General features: G+C 38.6%; 1 pseudogene; it reads left to right on the forward strand.

Annotated features, from left to right (window-relative positions):
- Positions 1-951: 951 nt before the first annotated feature.
- On the forward strand, positions 952-5,108 carry LOC107160666 (annotated as a pseudogene).
- The last annotated feature ends 2,065 nt before the right edge of the window (positions 5,109-7,173 follow it).

Genomic DNA, 7,173 nt, shown 5'->3' on the forward strand with positions numbered 1-7,173 from the left:
CATCCACACAATGGAATATAATTCATCCTATATTATGTTAAGTGTAGTCACACAATCACAAAAGGACACTTACTATGTAATTCTGCTTAGATGATGTATATGGAGACATCAAACCCACAGAAACAGAAAGCAGGGGACTGGATGATGGGCAATGGGGTGGCAATATTTCATGGGTGCAGAGTTTCTGTTATGAAGATGAAGTCTAGCAATAGATGATGGTGATAGTGAATGTACTGAGCACTTCTGAATTCTATTTGCACTTAAAAATGGTTAAGGTGGGCTGGGATTATGGCTTAGTAATGCTGCCAATGTTTATAGCAGCTCAATTTACAATGACTAAGCTGTGGAAGCATCGTAGATGCCCTTCAATAGATGAAATGATAATGAAACTGTGGTATGTATACACAATGGAATATTACTCAGCTTTAAAAGAGAATAAAATTATGGCATTTGTAGGTAAATGGATGGAGCTGGAGAATATTATGCTAACTGAAGTAAGCCAATTCCAAACAACAACAAAAACCAAAGGCTGAGTGTTCTCTCTGATAACTGAATGCTGATCCATAATGGGTGGGGGGGATGGAGGAACTATGATGGGGAAAAGGGGAGGGAGGGATGAAAGGGAGCATGTGGAGAGTAAAGATGGTGGAATAAGATGGACATCATTAACCTAGGTACATATATGAATGCACATATAGTGCGTTGTTACATCGGGTACAACCAGAGAAATAAAAAGTTGTGCTGAAATTGTATAGAAGGAACCAATATGCTTTCTTCTCTCTAGCCCAAGACTACAGGCTCCTGGGTCTATCTCTAGCCATAATTGACAGCTGATTTAAAGGAACTCCTGACTGCATCCCTCACAACCCCACTGTTAAGATGGTCTAGAAGAAAACATGCAGGTGATTCCTATCACTACAGCCTCTAAGAACAGAGGTGTCTCTTTGCAGAATGCAGAATGGCTTCACCCCTCCTACAGAACTAGCCTCTAAAGCCTCCTGGGTCATCGGGGCCTTGGGCAATGGGCTGTGTGAGAGAAAGCTGATTCTGATACCAGTTGGCAAAGGAGGTGAGAAAAGTGAGTGGCGGTCACCTAGATAGCCTTCATCCTCCATCAAATAGTAAGTACTACCTCAGCGAGGGAGATCCTGGGAACAAGGGAGAAATGCCTTTCTGGCAACAATTGCTAACACTCAACCCCAAAAGTAATAGCCCAAATGTGGTCTACTGGGTAGCCCTAAAGGGACTGCCTTATGTAGGTTCAAGGTCAAGATAGCCTGCTAGAAAGGCTGAATCTCCTGCCTGGAGAAACTCCTTCCCAATTTCAGGTACTACAATGTGCTGAAATTGTATAGAATTTCAGTGAACTGGAGGCCATAGAGGTGGAAGGAAGTGAAATCCTCCAAAACCCGGGTATTGAGGTGCTTCAGAAAACAACCAAGGAATGTGGAGTGAGGTGAGGGCCAGGATCAGTTCTCAAAGATCCAGATTTGGAGGCTATTCAACCTCTCTGCATGTTAGATACTGGAGGTACTGACAGAAAGTTGATTAGAATAGCCAAATAAGAAGGGAATCACCCAAGAATTCAAGTTTTCTCCCCCTTCAGACTTTTCTCCCAACTAGGAAATGGCCTACAAACTGTTCAGCTGACAGGCAGGAACTTAGGAACACTTGTGATTGCAGGCAGAGAGTTGCTCATGGCTAACTTCACTTGAAGTTGTTTCTTTGTTTCAGAATCTGCTCTTTAGAAAAGGCCTTAAACCAGTCAAAGATACACAGCTGCTCTTCTAAGTGACCTAGAGTAAACTTTGCTCACTATAACTCATTATAATGCTAAACTCTCTGCCCTAAATTAAGTGCATATGCATTTATTTGGTTTGCTTTGGTTTGGTACTGGGAATAGACACCAGGGATGCTTTACCACTGAGCTACATTTTATGGTAGAGATATCTCAGAAGAAAAGAAAAAGAACATGATGCCATCTGTATCATTGTGAGCCCTCCAGAAATCAATCTTGAACATTCTTGCTACTTTGTAGTATAGAAATAGAATGTCCAATCAGGAATGTCTATTACCTCATATGAAGACAAAGACTAGTATGTAAAAGGAAACTAACTAGAATATATAAGAGATCACTTTCTACACTAAATGTTCAGCCTTCAGATAAGAATCCACTGAGGCTAGATGCACACAAGTAAACACTGCTTCCTGTTGAATACCCTGGTGTCTCCTGTCTGTGTGAGAATCCCACACAACATTTTATTTTGTTTTGTTTGAGGCAGGATCTTACTTATCTTATCCTTCTCTTTGATATATATTTATAATGACCAGCTTTCTTAGAAGTGTTTATATCCTGTGAGAAGTGAAAAGAACATCTGAAAAAAGATTTCAAAGACTCTTAAATAAATAGTTGTCTACAAAAACTGACATGAAAACCAACTCAATTTATTTTTAGAAACATTACATATCATATACTATTTTAAAACAACTTATCAAAACTGATTTATTCCCATGTTTGCAACTCTTCTCAAATTATTTTTCAAATGTCTAACACAAGAGTTTTTCTATGGAATAATTCAGATGACTTCTGTAGAAATTGTCAACAAGGCTGAAGATGTAGCTCAGTGGTAGAGAGCTTGTCCAGCATGTACATGGCCCTGAAGTTTAACCCCCAATACTGAAAGAAAAGGAAAGGGAAAAAGAAGAAAGGAAGGAAGGATAAAGAGAGGGGACAGGAGGGGAGGGAAAGGAATGAGTAATTAAAACAAAAGGGCAAGTGGTATAAATATAAATATATGGTGTACTAACTCTTTAAAAAATTTACAGAGCTATAGAATTTTAGTTACATCAAACTGGGTGATATTATGACTATATAGAATGGCACATAATAAGTTCTGCCTTAGCCTGGCCTAAACCAAATCAATGGGTGGGTGACCTGGAGAGGACTTCTCTCTTGCTTGATTTGGACTGTCTTGAACCTTCACAGGATCAGAATTTATAGCATAGTGGAGGGATCAAGACTTCCCTGACAGGCAGTGTAAGTGTGCTAGGCCCCTGAGATCCCATGACCAGGGATGCCCATGCGCATGCCCACAGCCCCTCCCCACCACTCACTGGTACAAAATGGTCTGCTCCATTGCCTGGTGCAGGTTTTCTCCTGACCAAAGGCCTGAGTGTTCACAGCCTATTTTGGTGTGGCTGGGGATTGTATGGTTGTGGAGGGAATAGCCAAAGTAGCCTTAGCACGATGGAGAGGCAACAGCTATCTCTCAGCCATACTTGGGGGTGGTCCTGGAAGAAGTAAGTAGGGTTGTGGTCTACCTTGACTGAAGACATGGAAACACACCCTAGTCCTTATGGCTGTCCATGGGAGTTGGTGATATGTACAGCTATTGGATTTTTTGTTGTTCTCTTGTTTTTGTGGAGAAGTTATCAGTCTGTGAGAAGCAGGCATTACATGAGAAGATAAAAAAAAACTTGCTCTAAAACTTTTTGGACTAATTCAAGAAAAATGTCAATTACTTGAAAATGTTAGCTTTGTTCAAAAAGCGTATGAAGGCTTAGAGTCACCTTTAAAGGATGTCATTTTGGTGAAGGAGTCAGTAAAAACAGAAAACTTGGAGGCAATATATGAAATCTAGGTCCATATCTAAACTTGAGTATGAAATACTCTTTCTAGAAAATGAGCTAAAAGAAGAGAAAACTAAATATTCTCAACAGGATAAATTGATGGTGGATATATCAAAGAGGATTAAGTGCCTAGAAGATGAATCAAAATCCCTTAAATCACAAATACCTGAAGCTAAAACAACCTTGAGAATATTTCAAATGAATAAAGAAAGAAATACAGTAGCAATAAAAGAGACTTTGAATGACTTCAGGAAAGTCATAAACAGCTTTTACAAGAAGTTGAAGTATGGAAAGAAAAAGTGAATGGCCTTACTAAACAGAAAATTATATTTGAACACTCTAAAGTACATGCAGAACAAATTCTAGGAGACAAATAAAATCACATTAATTCTCTGACTGAACACTTACTGCAGATAAAAGATTTGGCTCCCATGCTTGAAAAAGTCCTAACAGATGATGGTTACTTGGAATTGGAATTGAAGAGTTAATCAGAAATTAGTGCTCACTTAGAAGATCAGCCAAAAGGGTCTTGGAAGACACTGGTTTATGATGCGAAGTTAAAGGCCTCTTTTAAAACCTTAGAAAGAGAAAGAAATCAAATTTTTACTTTATTATCTGAAGTAATTGAAACAAAGGAAGACCTAATAGAACATATTAAAAATCTTAAGACAGAACAAGCATCTTTGCAAACAGAAAATACACAGTTTGAAAGTGAGAATCACAATCTTCAGCAGAAACTTAAAGTCATGATGGAATTATATCAAGACAATGTAATGAAACTCCAAAGAAAATAGGAGAGAAAAATTACCAGGTAGAGCAATAAGAGAAACTTTTCAAAGAGGAAGAAAAGATCAGCCATACAACTAAACTGCTGGAGACCAATAGAAAGCGATCAAAAGATCTTGAAGAAGAATTGGAGAGAACCATTTGTTTTTATCAGGGGCACATTATTTACTATGAGAAAAAAGCTCATGGTAATGAGTTGGCAGCTAGGAGTGCTGAAAGATACCTCAATAATTTAAGGAAAAAATGCTCACAATATACAAAAAGTAACTGAAATAGAGTTATAATTTAAGCTTGTAGAAAAAGATCCTTCTGTGCTTGATGCTTGAAATACAGCCTTTGGCAAAAAGAATTCTCCAAATGGTCCCTTACCATTGGGTCAACCTTCATGTGAAATAAGACCTTCTCATTTGGAAAAGAAGGCTACACTCATACCCTCAACTTTGGTGCCAGTAGGAGGAGAAAGAGGCTCAAGGGGCCCAGAGAATCCTCTGGACCATCCAACTCGCAATGAAAGAAGAGAATCAAACTGTGATAAGTCAACTTATCCTCAGAGAGCACCTTCTGACATACGGCCCCTGGAACATCCATGGGAACAGGCCCATAGGATAATGATCCCTTCACCAGGCCAACCATATTCTGATCCACATCTTCCTCTACAAAGGCAAGATGGATGTTATTCTAAATATGGTAGACCATCTGGATCAGCAGAACTCAGAAGTTCCACTATGCTGCCTTTGGATAAAATGGATGGGCCTACATATTCAGAAATGGAATCTAGTAGAAATGATACCAAAGTTGATCTAGGTGATTCCAATGTATATGATTCATCTCTCCCTGCTGAAAACCAAGCAACTGGCTCTGGCTTTTCTTTCTCATCTTACCCTCCAATCAGAGGTCCATTGTTTTCTGTGGATCCAAGGAGTCGGTTTATGAGAAGAGGACCTTTTCTTCCTCCACCTCCTCCAGGAAACACTCATGGAGCATCACAAAAATATATACAGTACATACTTATATGTACTTTACCTAAATAATTGGGCTGTTATTATAAAAATCAAAATTTCCATGACTAACAAGAATCCTCTTCTTGATATTTGAGCTGTTATAATTAAAGAAATAGTCTTTTTTATATGACTGATGTGGAGAAATATAGTACAAGGGAATGAAACTAATATATATATATGATTAAGTGTTTTATTTATAAACTTTTTTTAGTTGTTGATAGACCTTTACTTTATTCACTTATTTATATGTAGTACAGAGAATCAAACCCAGTGCCTCACACATGCTAGGTAGGAGTTCTGCCACTGAGCCACAATCCCAGCTCATGATTATATTTTAATAACCACTAACAATAATCTAAAAGAAAATGAGAATATCTCCATTATTAAACAAATACAAGCCAAAAATACATAACCAATAACAATTAGACCTGAATTATTTTCTAATGTTGTATTCATTACAGGGATTCTTTGATTCTATAGTGGTTTTACCAAAGGCCTGAAATATTTCCTTGCACTTGGTGAGCATCTACTCTTCTACAATAGAGGAAATGGGTATGGTAGAATTTTGTTGAAATGAATTAAATTTATACACTCAGGGATATCAATATTCCTCAAATATGCTATGGATTAGAGAGTATTCATATTGAGTAAAAGGATTGTATGTTAAAAAAATGAGGGCTGTGTTTGTAACTCATTGATAGAGCACTCACTAGAACATGTGATGTCTTGGGTTCGAGCCTCAGCACCACATATAAAAAAATAAAGGTATTATGTCTATCTACAACTAAAAAATATTTTTTAAAATGGTTAACATAGCAAATTTCATGTCATGTATATTTTAACCACAATCAAACATGTAAAATGGAAAATAAACAACTCAGGGGTACCAGTGAGGGAGCTGTGGGTCTAAAGGAAAACAGACAGGTGGGTTCTCAGTAAGGATGGCAGGTGGCCTAATTTCAATAGGTGTTTTAGATGGTTCCACATCCCGGGATATCCAGCCTGGTGAGGTGTCCATTTGAGGATTCATTTGGGAGGGCTTGGTTGGTGATGGCATGCTGTTCATAAATCCTTGCCTGAAATTTTGGTTGAATGAGTCATTATGGCATTAGCTATATTAATATTGGGTCAGAGGACAACATGCAACTTTTTTTTTCAACATACAACTTTATGAAGGTCAAAAATATGACAAACATGGCCTCCTATTGTTAGAGTTTTAAAGTGACAGATTCCTGGAAATAAGAAATGACAATTCCTTTGGAACATGTAAACCTCTATTCAAGATATGAATATATTTTATGTATCCATAGAAAAATTCCCTGATATAAATTACATGATGCACTTTTTCCTGAGTCCCCTTTCTTCCATTATCCCATGCCTCTAAGGAGAGCACCTTCTGAGGCTGCAGGGCGTGCTCCCTGAGAGTAGTGTGCTCTGCCCTGAGCAACCTTGAAAGTGGCTCTCTGGTGAGGTCCAGAGGAAGGCAGGAATGGAAAAGTCTGGGCAGGGTAATGGCATAGCATGACAAGGAATATTCCAGATGCTGCCTTCTGTCTGGAGGACCTAGTAGAGAAACAGGTGTTGAAAGGAATTGTGGCATCAAGGAACTTGGGAGAGGACCATGCAAAGCATGCTGTGAAACCTGGCTTCTCCCAGGAACTTTTCAGTAAGCATGTTTCTAACTGTGCCTGGAGAGGTGTGTGGCTGTCTGTATGGGGGACAAAGTGCCAAGTGACCCTTCCTTCATCAAGGATAA

This window comes from Marmota marmota, unplaced genomic scaffold (genome assembly GCF_001458135.2).
Source record: "Marmota marmota marmota unplaced genomic scaffold, marMar, whole genome shotgun sequence".
Lineage (NCBI taxonomy): Eukaryota > Metazoa > Chordata > Mammalia > Rodentia > Sciuridae > Marmota > Marmota marmota.